Raw genomic sequence first — 16,111 nt, 5'->3', positions numbered from 1 at the left:
CAGCAGGCTACAGTCAGGTAATCGTCATCATCATCATCTCTGAATGGCCAAAGAGCTAGTGCTTTGCACAGTTAGCGAGTAATGCTAATGCTGCTCCAGCAGTGCAAGCCAGGGTTAGCAGCAGGCTACAGGCAAACAAAGAATACTCACCTCTGAACATCGAAAGCGCTAGCGCTTAGCGCGGTTAGCAGATAGCGCTAGTATTGCTCCAGTTTTGATTCTTGATGCTGGAGAACTAAACCGAACCTCTTGAATAAAGCTCTACTTCTGTGGAGTGGCTTTACTGCTCTTTACAAACTGACTGGTAAAATTCATACATAAGGTGCACCAGATTATAAAGAAAACGTACAATTTTTGGAGACATTAAAGGATTTTAAGTGCATATTATAGTGCGAAAAATACGGTAAAATACAAAAGTCAGTATTAGGTTGGAGAAATTAAACTAAATAAAATCTTTACTATTTATTAATATGTGTTAGTCCCTCAAAATAATTATTCAAAAATGATTAAATGTTGGAACTTACTGCATTTATTGAGAGGGAGGCCAAAATATTTGAGAAGTGTAAAGGAACTATCAGTGATAAATGCGAGCGAGTGTGTGAAAAGTGAGCATGTTAGTAATAATTTGTAACAGCTGTAACTAAACATGTACAAGGTGTCAGGACTCCACTCCTCCCCCCTGCTCTCTCTCGCGCGCTCTGTCTCGTGTGAGGATAGAGGTTAAGTGGTCCTGAACGCTACGCTGGTGTTGTTCTTTATAGTAGAGGCTGAGGGCGCCGCCACTGCTATCTCTCCTCTCACCGCCAAATCACTCCAAATGCCAACCAGATAACACACACACACATACACACACACACACTCTTCCATTTCTCTCGCACACATTCCCTCTCTAAGAGGTCAGAGAGTCTGTAGACAGAGGAAGAGAGCAGTCTGTCTGGAGGTGAGAAAGAAATGAAAAAACAGGGACAAGTGACATTTAAAGCAGCACAACTTGCACCGGAAATTTCGCCTTAAACTGAATTATGTGCGCACCCACACACACACACCTCTAACTCAAAGTCATTTAGTGCTCTAGTTTAAAGCTTACACAGCGAAACACCACAAACGGCTAAATCTAGAATCAACAAGAACTAAACCACACTCAGTCAGATTAAACAACCTGCTGATGACATGAGACCAGTCACATTCTATTATATCTGTAAAAACAACCACAAATAAAACTAAAATTACACAGAATTAGACTCCATGTAAAACTACGTAGGATTGAGATTTTGTGCTTGTGGTCTCCCCCTACAGTTGTAGAGTGTAATAAATGTTTCAGGCGGATTAGTTTCTCTTTCTCGTTGTCTGGCTTTCACAGACATATTTGGTCTCTTTCCAGCTTCTGTCGGAGTGTCTGTATGTTAGTTTGTAAAGAATGAGCCAGTAGTCCTTGTAGAACTGTTAGAACTAAAGGTCGGAAAGCAGGTCGCAGTTCTCGCAAGCGTTTGTCGCAGTCGCCTCTGAAAACTTACAGAGTCTGGTTTGAGCTCAGAGGAGCTCCGGCACAGACACGAGACACCGCTATTCCTCCTATTACACCTCAATGCAGCGCTGCGGTGAGTTTCAAGCTGTAATTTTACTTCTTTAAAAAGATAAAAAATCAAGGAAATCCTACCTAGCGGGGCTTTAAGTTAACAATGTTTAGAAGAGAACTCAAATTCTTTGGGCTCAGAGACATGTGGAATGGATCATCACAGTGGGAATGTTTATTGTGGTTGGGTAAATTAGTATTTTAGATCTTTTAGGGAGAAACGAATGCCATGTGCTCTGGGCCAGAGACGAAATACGTCCTCCAGACTGTTATCAAGCCAGCATCTGTCATGGCATGGGGTTTGTGTCAGTACTCTTCTTCTATGGCTGCTTTAATGCAGAAATGTACATTGTGAACTTAGGGCAACATACGTTACCTTACAACTGTCACAGCTTTTGTAACGACATGAAAAGTATGCCATGCACAACTAGAAACACACAAAAGGCATATACTTATTTTCTTAATTAATCATGGGTGTGTAAACCATCAGTGCTTCACTTGCCATTCCCTTTAAGAGCCAGGTGCACTCTGGCTTGTTGATGTATAACTTGTGTTTTTGCACTGCTGCTCATCCATGTGTGTGTAATGAATGGGGGTGTACACGTGTCGAGCATGCACAGCACACCTGCATTGCCAAGATAGCAATGAATGTCTGACTGTTGACTGTTGTCAGGGTTTCAATCAGTCAGTGGTGCACCTGTGTTTTCCATTGCCAAGATAACAATACACCAGAAATGTACCTGAACACTCCTTCTCATTTCCAGATAAGGCCCTTAATGTTCGTACAGACACAAACAAGTCCTTTAAAAGTTAACATTTAACACTGCATTTTTTCCCTGCATTTTTATTCTAATAATTTCCTCATCTTGGATCCCAAAACAGCCAGAGAACACCCCGCCAGAACATTACAGATCTTGTACAGGATGCTCTCTCAGCACACACTATGAAAGTGTGATTTGTTAGAGGGCTCATTTTCATGTTGTGGCTGTCGGCAAAGGGCAACACTGCAATAACCAATAAACAATACACAGCACAGCACCGGGGCAGAAGCAGAGAATGTGACAGTGTGCGAGAGAGAGAGAGAGAGAATTACAGAAATGAGAACGCCTCATTTCAGAAACCAACACAAACATCTACATAACTTAATAAAGCTCAATTACATCCACAGCTCTCTCCTGCTCTCCGAAACACACATTCAGCAAGAAGACTCAGAACAGTTCCTCTCTGTAAAAATTACCACCATCGTTTCACAGCATCGCTCCACACTGTCTTACCAAAATACTGAAACAATACAGAGCTGCTATTTACTCCAATAAAGCTCTCAAACATTCAGACTGCATGATATTAATAAAAACTATTTTCTGTTTTTAACTATCACCAGTACTGCCAATTATAACTGTAGTGAAATTACTGATGTCCAGGGTATCTAGAGCGCTGGTGTAAACCACAGTCTGGTGATTTCCAAACGAAAACACACAAGGTTTAACTCTTTTGCTAAAGCCAGGCTTAGTTGGTTTGTAAAAGTAAATCTTAGATTCTTCCATACCCATACACTGTAGCCTAGGGCTGGGTTCCTAAGGTCTAACAAAAACTTTGGTGCCTGTTTTCGATGCTTTGCATGAAACATGCATAAATGCACCAAACGGAGAGAACCCACACAGTGAGGTTAAAAAAAAGAGAGAGAAAAAAAAAAGCACCCTTTAAATTGTCAACAGAAAAAATCTACAGCTAAAATTTTAGCTACTCACTCTCGTGCTGTCTATCTCGCTCTGTCTCTCACTAACTCGTTCTGTCTTTCGCTAACTCACTCTGTTTCTTGCTAACTCGCTCTGTCTCTCGCAAACTTGCTTTGTTTCTCGCAAACTCGCTGTCTCTCGCAAACTCGCTCTGTCACTCGCAAACTCGCTCTGTCTCTCGCAAACTCGCTCTGTTTCTCGCTAACTCGCTCTGTCTCTCGCTAACTCGCTGTCTCTCGCTAACTCGCTCTGTCTCTCGCTAACTCGCTCTGTCTCCTTCTAACTCACGCTTTCTCTTGTTAGCTCCCTCTGTCTCTCACTAACTCATCCTGTCTCTCGCACACTCATTCTGTCTCTCGCAAACTTGCTCCCCTCTCAAAAATACAGTGAACTAGCAGCTTTAATATAAAAGAATCATGATTCTAATTCATTTTTAAGTGCTTGACGCCACTAAAATAATTTAATTTAAAACTGAACTCCTAAAACTGAAATGCGTAAAGTAATATGTTCAGGAAAAAAAATTGTAGTTTTAAAAACGGTGATTTTGGTCTTAATAAAGCTCCACAAACATACTCAAGGATTCAAGGATTCAAGGAGATTTTATTGTCATTCGCATCACATGTGGTACATGAAGTGGAACGAAATTGTGATCTCACAATCCAGTTTTACACCCAAAGAGCTGTTATTAATAGATATATAGATAAAAAAAGAATACAATAAAAGAAATAGAATATACAAAATAGATAGATAAATATCCCAAAGAATAAAAAAAATAAATAGAGAGTAGAAAGGTTCAGCAACATGAAGTCCAGAGTGCAAGTGTGCTATAGCAGCATGATAATGTGAATTAGAGCAGTGGTGATAAAGTGTCTCAGTGCAAGTAAAGTGACCATGTTGGTAAACAGTAAACAGTAATTTGTCCTTGGTGTCAGTGCAGTGTGTTTGTTAAGTGGAGTTTAAGAGTCTTACAGCTTCCGGAATGAAGCTGTTTCTGAGTCTTGTTGTTTTGCACTTAATGCTCCGCAGCCTCCGGCCTGAGGGGAGTGGGACAAAAAGAGTGTGTGCTGGATGGGTGGGATCCTTCCTGATGCAGGTGGCCCTTTTCCTGCACCTGGAGGTGTAAATGTCTGTGGTGCTGGGGAAGCTAACTCCAACAATCCTCTGTGCAGCCTTCACCACCCTCTGCAGTGCTTTCCTGTCTGCAGCAGAGCAGCTTCCATGCCACACATTGATGCTGGAGCACACAACGCTCTCCACCACACATCTGTAGAAGGAGGTGAGGACTGCGCTCCCGAGTCCAGCTCGTCTCAGCCTCCTGAGGAAGTAGAGCCGCTGATGTGCCTTCCTGACCAGAGTGGAAGTGTTGTTGCTCCAGGTGAGGTTGCTGGTCAGGTGCACACCCAAGTACCTGTAGCTGTCAACCACTTCCACCGCAGATCCTCCAATGTGCAGGGGGAGGTGGGCATGCTTGCCCCTTCTGAAGCCCACAATCATCTCCTTTGTCTTTTTTTACATTGATGCAGAGGTTGTTTTCTCTGCACCAATCCTCCAGGTGTTCCACCTCCTGCCTGTAGCTGGACTCATCTCTGTTCGTGATGCATCCAACCACTGCCGTGTCGTCCGCAAACTTCACAATATGACAGACTGGATGGAGAGGTGAGCAGTCATATGTGAGCAGTGTGAACAGGAGGGGGCTCAGCACACAGCCCTGAGGGGAGCCAGTGTTGAGGATTATGGAGGGGGAGGAGATGTTGTGAATCCTCACAGACTGCGGCCTGTTGGTCAGGAAGTCTAGGACCCAGTTGCGCAGGGAAGAGCTCAGTCCAACTGTTTATTTTAACAAGATCCAGAAAGATGAAGCCTCTCAAGATGTGAACAGTATAAGAATGAGATTATTCATGTCGTCTTGGACCCATATCTCTGAAACGCTGCTTTTTGTGACACTTGTTGTAAAAAGCGCTATATAAATAAATCTTAATGGAATTAAATGATATGTGCAGGACTGAACACCCCTGGAAAAGCCTGCTCACAATGCATTTTAATGACTGCTTAAAAGAGACATGTTTTAGTAGAGCAAATGTTCTCTGACATTCTAGCAGTATGTGTAAAAGCTGAAAATTGATGATATTCCCCTTTAAGGCAAAGCTCGACTGGGAACTACAAAGCAGCAGCGAGAAGCACTCGGCGAGAGTGTGTGTGTGTGTGTGGGTGAGGAAAAAAGAGAGCGAGAGGGAGACGGTAGTGCTCGCTGCTCTGTGTTGATCAAAGACATGACCACATTTCTACCGACAGGGTAATTAGCCAGTTCTGACCCTCATCTCCAATTTTACCTAGCCGCCTCTGTGGGGGTCATCCATCTCTCGCTTTCTCCTACAAAATGTGCCACATCAGATTAGTCACGTTTCTGAGTGTGTGTGTGTGCACGCGCAAGTGTGTGTGTGTGTGTATTGTAACTAGCCTTTAAAGGCAAACCTAGGTCATGGTATCCTATGTTGCACTTTCGTCCGCCCACTTTAATCAAAAGAACAATTCAGAGAAAGCGCCACAGATCATGTCCATGTGACTACACATTTTTATATTGGTCAACAACGGGCAAATAGAGTTTAGTTTCAGAACGCGATTTTAAAGGATTTCTTTTCAGCAAAATGTGGCCATTACGAATACTATTTCTATCCGATCGAACGAGGTGGATAATCCTTTAAATAATTAATTAAATAGAAGAATAATAGCCTTGTAAACACCTGTACCTGACTAGATCCCCAAACGGAATGTTTAAGTACGTATCGTGCATGTAAATGTGCAGCATGCCGGATGTGAACATTACTCCTCACTTTCATACACTGGTCTCTCGTCATGGGCGGTGGGACTGGCAACATAGCTAGTTAACCAGTTGCTGTTGCTCCTCGTACGCTGGCTGGCATCACGTGATACTAGTTGTCATGGTTACGTGTACACTAAGTGATACTACACATGCACGTCATTTTTGATCGGATTACTTGTAGCGTGCATATAAACGGAGAGTGTACTTATAAACACTTATAATATAATCAGATTCTAGAATCGGAATCAATTCATTCAGATTGGAGGAAAGCTTTGAATGTTAAAATAGTCGTTGACTCAAATGTGTCTCAACATTCCTGCTGAAGTGTTTTTTTAAGTGAATGGATTTCTATTCATCTGTTTAAATAGTCCTGGGTGCACTTACACTTTACACTTTTTTCATGGTGGCACTGCAAAAATAGATTACTGGATAGGTTATATAAACAAAACAACAACAACAAAAAAAGATCAGACTCACTACTTTACTACTAAAGAAGCTTCTTCTTTAGACTTAGACTATTGTCCACCACATGGGAAATTTTTCTTGGGCTACCCAAGATTGCATCGGGCTGTATTGGCAATACAATACAATCACATAATCCTTTCCGCAGACATAATACAATATAAGACAATACAATACAATGAACATGAACATAAAAGCCAGTACAAAAACAACAAAAAGCAGGTACAAATGAATTCCTGTACCTTATTAACCTACACAGATCGGGCCCAAAAAATCCGACCCGACCCAGTCCGAGCCTGTGCACGTTCTGCCTGAGCCCGAACCACTAACTATTATTATGAGCCCGAGCCCAACCCGCTCCGCCCCATGAACTGGCTGTTTTCGGGCTGTTTGAATGAGCGAAATATGATCAGATTTATGTTAATTAACACTGTAACATAGAAGCATAGAACTATTATTTAATTAAAATGATTTTTAAGAACAGCTAAACACAGTGCTGCAAGTCATTGAGTCCCAACTCAATTTCGGGTCGGGCCTCGGGTCAGGTCGGGTTCGGGCAGAGAATCTAAGCTCTGAATCTCCTACCCGAAGGGAGAAGCTGATACTCTGGGAAAAGAACGTGGTCGGGATCAGAGATAATTCGCTTTGCTAACCTAAAAACAGACTCCTCAAAAATTGCTTCAGGAGAGGAGTACTGGCTACCACCGATAATTTTACAAGAAGTTCTGACGACCTTAGCTAGTTTATTCTTTAGCTGCACTGAAAGGTTACATAACCTTTAATTTCCCCTTTAATTTCCCCTTATCAATGACAAAAATCCCTATTCAATTTCACCTACAGTCTGCTTTCACTTTTCATTCACTCATCTGTTTACACTATTACACTAAATAACAGTATCATTCTTCTCCTCTCACACTGTTTGCTGTGGTGTGATAAAACAGGCCTACACCCCCACTCTCTCACATGGTTCTTACCTGGTTCAAGATCAAAGTCCATTAAACATCTGGTGAAGCAGGAGAAGCCATTGCTAAGCCAGGTGTCTGTGCTCTCAGTCCTCTGCTCCTCTCTCCTCTCTGACTGCTGTGTGGATTGTATTAGAAAAGCTGAGGAGCTGAAGAGCTGAGGAGCTGTGCTGCTCTTGTCTGTTAGTCTCGGTCGGTTCAGTCAGGAAACTGAAAGCAGAGCAAAGATACAAAAAGGGGAATTTCCATTAGACTCACTGAAAAAATAAATAAACCCCATTTAGAGAGGAGTCATCATAATAAAATTAATGACAGTTTTTCCAAATAGGGGTGGGCGATATGTCCCTAAAATAATATCACGATATTTCATGATATTTTTGCAATAACAATATTCTTGGCGATATGACAAAACATTCAATTAAAACAAATATTTTAAGAATACACTACTGCAACAGAATGAAAATTTAATTTTAATATTGTATATGATATGATGATATGATATGGCACACCCCTAACTGAGATATATATACATGAATTTTCATCAGATTTGTAACAGAAGTCAATATTCCAGAATGTCATGATACTAATACTACACTGCAAATAACTCAATATATATCCAAAACTGAAGTAAAAATAAATGATACTGAACAGATATAATCTCTAATCTCTAGTAGATATTTAATGAGAAATGAGAACAGTGTGAATCTTCCTTTTGCTAAAAAAAAGTAGTACCCTGATGTGATTATTAGGGCTGGGTGATATTTGGGTACGATATTTTAGGATATAATATGGTTCACGATATTATCGCGTACGATACGATATGGCACACTCCTATTTCCAAATAAATAACACTCTTATAACACTAATAATCATTATTTTGTGTCATATTAATCAAGTTGAAAGACATGACTGTGCTTTCTCTGGATCTAATCAAAACAAGCCGTGTCAGTAAACGTTCTGCTTTTCTTAAAATTCCACCAAAAAGGACGTTTTCACAGCACTGTCAGAAAAAAAACAAAAACAGCCAGAAACCACATATCAAAAATATATATATTTTTACCATTTGTCCCTTATTAAACTATTCAAAGATAAAGATAAACTCAACTAATATTGGCTGATGAAGATACTGATACGTCCTTATAACAAATATAACATATAAAGTGTTATAGACCTCAAACAAATACATATTAAGGCTTGATATTGTATCATTTTGCAATATTTGGTTGAGAAATACTGCATCAATTTGAAAAAAAAAAAATTACATTCTAATTTCAAATAAACACCTGAAGGAAAATTTTACATGTACAAGTTTGGAAATCAATTGGGTATATCATGGAATTTTTCAAGATTCTGATGATTTCAAGGTATGTTACAGTGTTTTTAATATTTTTATTTAATTCTTTATATATATATATATATATTTCTTTTTTTTTGGGGGGGGGGGGGATTTAGAGTACATAATAATATAATATAAAACGCTACAGCTTTAAATTAAGTTTTTGATTAGTATTGGGTTTACTTTGTCCCAAAAAAATATACAAATGTGTAAAGAAATTAGACCTTATTAGCAGAAAAACAGCTAAAGAATATTAACAACAGACCTTGAAAAGAGAGACGCCAACAACTTTAACTCAGATCACTTTAAACAACTAAATATTTTAAACAGTTCCATTAACATTATAAACAGGCCTAAAATAATTTTTCAGCACACAATAAAAATGTCAGCTAATACAGTAATTATTGGTCGGTACCAATATAATTCTGACACTCTGGCATGCACGATTTCAGAAAAATTTACACTGCAAATGGTGTTTTTTCAACAAAAAATATATCACAATATCAAACAATGCAGGGCCCATGACATCACCAGCTCCGCCCCCATCCGCATGTTGTCTCACATCCGGACCGATCAAGAGCTGAGTCAGCGCCGAGCTCAACTCAAAACCCGAGGAAAACAACAAAACAACAGTAATCGACCCTTTAATCAGCCATTTAAATGGCTTTTTAAAAGGTAAATAAGAACATTTTTCTGGGAAAAGTGTAAATTTAGCTGTAATCTGGAAATATCTGTGCAAAACTGTGCTGGACTGAGGTAGAAATTAGACTGAGGCACCCCCCCTGGCGCTTCTCAGGCAGCAGCGTCCTGTCACTTACACAGACAAAGAGACAACGCTGTGTATCTACTTCTTGAGTTAAGAATCAAAACATGGCGTGTTTGTTTTAATTGCACGTCCTGCAATGTGACTTTTGCGCATGCACACATCACAATAACGATGCTTAACCGATATATCGTGCATCCCTAATAAAAAGAATTTCATTAATGTTTTAGTGAGTTTCATATACTATCACAGGTTTTTATTTGTAGCATTACAATGTGTTCCGATATATTAAATCATAACTTCAAAACAGTTTATATCTATTGCCTGCAGACAGAAAAACAAGAAGAAGTTCGTTAAATCTCCTTTCCTGTTTCTGAACTTCCTACGCTATTCTGTTGAGGGAGAAGCTCATTTTGTCCAGTAAAGCTGGCTTAAGTGTGAGCTGAGATTAATCACTCAGAGAAAAAGTGTACATTAATGACAGTCAGAGCTGAATCATCAATGCTTCAGCAATGACTCATTAATATACACAAAATCTGGACAGCGCTCAAGAACAGCGATCTGGAATCGAGGAGATATAAGGACATGGGAGAGGATGACAGGCAAAAGACACAAAGAACAAATTTTACATGGAGTAAATCCTTAACAGATAAAAATACCATTTTTAGGTTTGAATTAAATTATTCAAGTGATTTTTTTCCTTCTACTTGTCATTGACAAACTGTCACACAATCAGTGTTTTCAGTGCTTTTTTTTTTTTTTTTTTTTTTTTTTTTTTTTACTACACATTTTAGCTGGAAAGCACTGTAGAAATCTGCCAACCCTGGTATCACGGTACAGCTATAAAACACTGATGTCAGAATGCAAAAAATGCAGGTTCAAGTTACATTATATACAGTTTTATTTACTATCCTTGCATAAATATAATAAATAAAGCATTATCAGCTTACTTGGTTTACTACCTCTTCATACACTGGCTGTTTTCCAACTAAAAAACATAAGCTGTACAGGACTAAGATAGTTTGCTTTAATTTAATGTATTTTTAGTTTTTTTCAGACTGTAAGGCGCATTGGATTATAAGGCGGATTAAGCGACACTAGTAAGGATGCCTACACTGAAGTGAGCAAGGGTGTCGCCATGTTTACCTTCTAATTGAGAAGCGCCTAAGTAAACAAAACTGTAATTCTTAAAAAAAAAAAATTCTTTCAAAGTAAAAAAAAAAAAAAAAAAGCCGGGAGGTAATCTACACAGATTTAAAGCACTAATGCTTATTTTCATTAAGCTTAGATTTCCAATATGTTTTCCAAGAGTGAGTTTTTAGTGAAGATCTAACTTAATGTTAGCAAGTTTAATCTACTTTTCGCTCATCTTTCCTTTCACTGTCTTTCTCCTGCATTCATAATTTTGAATTAAAAGCCTTCCTTTTTGTTCTAAGAACGTCTGTGATGTCTCACAGAATTCAGAACCAGCAACTATTTAAATTTTTTTTGCACTAGTCTAAGGTCACAAAAAAGTGTCAAACATGTTTTATACTTTAGCTTCTTCTAAGTGTTCAAATTTAGCTTTGATGACTGATTTGCCCATTCTTTGTATTTTAATCAGTGTCTTCATGAGGTAGAGTCACTTGGAATAGTTTTCTCAGCGTCTTGAAGGAGTTCCTGGAGGTGCTGAACAATAGTTACTGCTTTTTCTTCATGCTGTGACGCTCCAGCTCATCCCAAATCTCCTTAAATCACCATCTCAGTTCATCAGGTTTAGATCAGGGAATTATTGATGTGGAGGACAAACACTTTTTTACTTTGTTTACTAGGTAATTCCACGTGTCCTTTAATTTTTTTTCATGTCTTTAATATTAACTTACAATGTAGGCAATACATTTAATAAAGAAATAAAGAAAAAACATTGTGTAAAGACCAGAACTACTTATGCTAATAAAAAAAAGAATACAAAACCCTTCTGACTACAATCTGAACAGACTACACAAGAACCCCACTGATAGAAATAATTAAACTCATAGGACTCATAGCCTGTGTGTTACTTCATAAAGACCTTAGGTTATCCCCCCGACGTCTGGAACGCCTGAGCAGACGTGACTGATTAGAACACACACGAACACACACAAACACACACAGCTGTAACACATACAGATATGTTCTGTGTGTTACTCAGCTTTGACGGCTGTAGATACGCTGTTATCAGAGCTCCAGGGAGAGCTACTCAATGAACGAGTCTTCAGAGCTAGAAAAAAACAACAGGAACCAAACGAAACTGTCTAACATGTACATCCAGCTAGAACAGCTAGCAAGTTAGCATAACAAGCTAATACCCTGGAGTGACTGTAGCTCAGCTCTATGGAGTCAGATGCTCCATCCTGCCTAGAGCAACATGAGAACAGCACTTTATCTGAGGAGCTCCTGCTGATGTTCCTTGTCGTATGAGTGTTTTTATCCGAGTAAAATAGAAAAACAAACAGCAAACAGCAATTATTCACCCAGAAAAGAGACTAATATAACTACGCAATCGATTCACAGCTCGAAGAAAACTTCCTCTCGTCCCCCTAGATGAGCCCAGAAACAGCCCAAGTGATAAAACTCACTAAAACTCTGGATACGAGGTGGAAAAAAAGCTTCAAGTGCAGTAAATATAGCCCTGTTTAAATATATTAATATTGTAGATAATAATAGAAGGATCATTTTAATACACACTTAACTGAATGTATTTGTTAACTGGAGAAAGAAGGGAATTGTACATTTTAATTATTTTAACTAAATTTTAATTTTAATTAAACTTTTTGAAAAATATCTCTTTAAATACTTTTATTTTTTTTGTATTTTAGGCATGTTTATAGTGTTTATGGAACTATTTAAAATATGTAGTTTTGTAAAGGAAGCTGTGTTAAAGTTGTTGGTGTATCTCTTTTTAAGGTCTATTGTTCACATTCTTCATCTGTTTTTCTGATAATGAAATCTGATTCCTTCATATATTGTGTATATGTATATTGTATTTTTGGGGACAAAGTAAACCCAATACTAATCAAAGCCTTAATTTAAAGCCATGGTGTTTGATATATGTACTCCTAACAGTAGAGTAAGTCACAAACTTAAATTAAAGTCTACTCATGCAAAAACTAAATAAATACATACAAAAATATATTTAACTAAAATAACAATACTTTGATATATACTGTAAAACCATCAGAATCTTGAAAAATACTGTAATATATATTTTTGGTCATACCGCCCAGCACCAGCTAGACCCCAACAAGTTCCTGAGCCATGGATTTTGCATTAAATTCAATTAAAGTGGTTAAATTGAGTTTAATACAGACATAAGAGCTGCCATTCTTGTACTCACTACTTCTGCATGAAACAAGGACAATTATCACACACACACACACACACACACACACACACACACACACACACACACACACACACACACACGAAAAAAAAAACATTCTCTTACATTACATTTTCATCAAGTTCCCACTGACGCTGCTCTATATACAGTGAAAAACAATGCACACTGCTATGTTCAGCGACCTGATTTAGACAAAGCAGGGAATTCCACTCAGTGGAACATTTAAATGCGTGTGAATCATTAAATAATAAGCGGCTCAGACACTGTCTGACACTGTAAGCAGCAGCAGAGACGGTGCAGATTTTTCATTAGTATAAATCAGCAGTGTTATGCTGGTCCACTCAGCAGGTCAGTCCTCATCGGTCTGTGCTGTAGCAGCAGTCTATGCTGTAGCAATATTATCAACAGCAACAACGCAGCAAAAACACAACAGCAGATACAAACTGACTTACTAACACGACTGTTCACATAATACAGGTGCTGGTCAACGAATTAAAATAATTTGAAATGCAATCATGAAATTCTTTGAATGCATTTTTTGTGCAGAAAGCAAATCAGGTGTTCACCGCACCTGTCCTACTCGTTAGACTAATCACAGAACTCCTTACCTGGAAAAAAATTTGCTCAGCTGAGCTTTCCAAAAGGCCCATTTAGGCCATTTAACTGTGACACTGTTGTTTTATTGAATTAGAATAATGGAGAAACTGTTTCATTGAATTAGAATAAATGCTCGAATTTTTGTTTTCTGTGAAGAGTGTTCACTGTGCAGTATAAAGTCAGGGTTGAGTAGAATTTCTAAGTTGTAAAATCAATCATGGGTAAGCAGCGCGACCTCTCAACCGGAATAGTGGCTCAAATTCAAGCCCTTCACCAACAAGGCTTGATCCAAACTAAAATTGCTGAGCAGCTCGGCATCAGCCAGTGTTCCGTCTGCAAAGCTCTCAAGAAAAACTGCAGCAAGCGCACCAACTGTTCCGGCGTCCGAAAAACTTCTGCTCGCGACAACAAGCAGCTGAGAAAGATCGCAGTCAGCAACCGGTTCAAGTCCACTTCCGAGCTCACCGACTTGTGGAACAAGCAGACCGGCGCTGACGTCTCCAGATCAACCACTTACCGTCGTCTGCGCGAACTCGGCTTCAAATCTCGCGTTCCAGCAGTAAAACCGATGCTGAACAAGAAACAAATGGAGAAACGGCTGAAGTGGGCCAAAGAACACGGCCAGTGGACTGCTGAAGACTGGCAGAAAGTGGTCGAATTCACGAACGAATCACGCTTCTGCATCTCCTTCGGTGACCAAGGTCCTCGTGTCTGGCGTCGTGGTGGCGAAACCTACAACCACGAGTGCGTGAAAAGATCCGTCAAGTTTCCCCAGAGCGTTATGGTCTGGGGATGCATGTCCGCTCGAAGTGTAGGGAAACTCTGCTTCCTCAAGAAGACTGTCAATGCTGACGTATATCAAGATGTTCTGGAAACGTTCCTGATTCCGACTGTTGAGGAACAGTTCGGCGAAGAAGACTTCATATTTCAACAGGATCTTGCACCGGCTCATGCGGCAAAGTCGACCAAAGATTGGTTCACTTAAAAACAGCTTGAAGTTTTGGCATGGCCGGCCAACTCGCCTGACCTCAATGTCATTGAAAACCTTTGGGCCATCGTCAAGCAGAAAATTCGCGACAGAAAGCCTACTACGCTGGACCAACTGAAGCAGAACATCGCCACTGCCTGGGAAGCTGTGAGTGCGGAAACTTGCGACAAGCTGGTCAAATCGATGCCGCGGAGACTTCAGGCAGTCATACAAGCCAAGGGGGCAGCCACAAAATACTGAGAAAGTGATGATTGTAATTATAATAAAAATTATTCTAATTCAATGAAACGGTTTCTCCATTATTCTAATTCAATAAAACAACAGTGTCACAGTTAAATGGCCTAAATGGGCCTTTTGGAAAGCTCAGCTGAGCAAATTGCATTCAAAGAATTTCATGATTGCACTATTTCAAATTATTCTAATTCGTTGACCAGCACCTGTAAACTAAACAACCACAGAGAGAGAGACCAGTCTGGAATTGAATTAGTGCTGGGTGGTATGACTAAAAATGTATATCAGGGTATTTTTAAGATTCTGGCAGTTTCACAGAATATCCTGGTATTAACTGTTTTATTTTATTATTATTTTTTTTTTTGAATGACTGGGCTTTAATATAGGTTTGTGACTTACTGTACTGTTAGGATTACATATAATATGAAACACTAATGCTTTAAATCAAGTAAGTGAATAATTGCTGTGTGCTGTTGTTTTCATAATTTACTTGAATAAAAATACTCGTACAGTAAGGAACAGCAGCAGGAGCTCCTTAGATAAAGTTGGCTGTATCTGCTTCTTTGGTGGTGTTCAGTATGTGAAAAATGCATACTGGTTCAAATTTTCCCAATGAACTGGTATACCACCCAGCACTAATATGGATCATACACATAGAAAATGTAGATTTCTACAGTGAGTGAGTGTTTCCATGTAATTCATAATGAGATTATAAATGTATTTTATTCATGTAAACAGCTTTAAATCGGATCAGTAATTGTACGTCTCAGTGCATGTAAACTATTAACCAGAGTTTTCTCAGATTTGTCAGTCTACACATGAGTGAAAACAGACCCTGGTAGCATAAATAAGTGTGCAGTAACACAGCAGCCATAAGCTTAAGACAAAACACTTTCTTTATATTCTAGATGTTGTTTGGGTACAGTACCAGTCAAACGTTTGGACACACTTTGTCATTTAAATGTTTTAATTATTTAATTATATGCTAAATAATTAAAATATATACTGAATTAATACTGAAGTCATGCAGACTATGAAGGAACACAATAAGAAACATGTAGTAACTTAAAAGTGTAAAATAAACTGCCTGAAATTATTTAACTTTTCCTACAACAATATAATCCCAAATTATAAAATGTTGGGACTGTAGTGAAAGTACAAATGTTTACTATGTCCTACTTTGACTTTTATTTAATGACAGACAGAATACAGACAGCCAATACATGTCATGTTTCACTCAGTTAGCTTAATTTAATTTGCATCTCAGGAGCGTGTTATAAA

The 16,111-nt window shown here is 38.9% G+C and overlaps 1 protein-coding gene across 3 annotated transcripts in view; it reads right to left on the bottom strand.

Moving 5' to 3' along the window:
- Positions 1–16,111, bottom strand: part of spop (speckle type BTB/POZ protein) — a 134,420-nt gene that overhangs the window by 96,959 nt on the left and 21,350 nt on the right. For all 3 annotated transcript variants that reach the window (XM_022665072.2, XM_022665073.2, XM_049468200.1), the window contains exon 2: positions 7,567–7,764. The gene's annotated coding sequence lies outside the window, so the exon portion shown is untranslated. The remainder of the gene's footprint in view (positions 1–7,566; positions 7,765–16,111) is intronic.

The sequence above is a fragment of the Astyanax mexicanus genome, chromosome 19 (genome assembly GCF_023375975.1).
Source record: "Astyanax mexicanus isolate ESR-SI-001 chromosome 19, AstMex3_surface, whole genome shotgun sequence".
Lineage (NCBI taxonomy): Eukaryota > Metazoa > Chordata > Actinopteri > Characiformes > Acestrorhamphidae > Astyanax > Astyanax mexicanus.
This window is presented reverse-complemented; position numbering and strand designations above follow the sequence as displayed.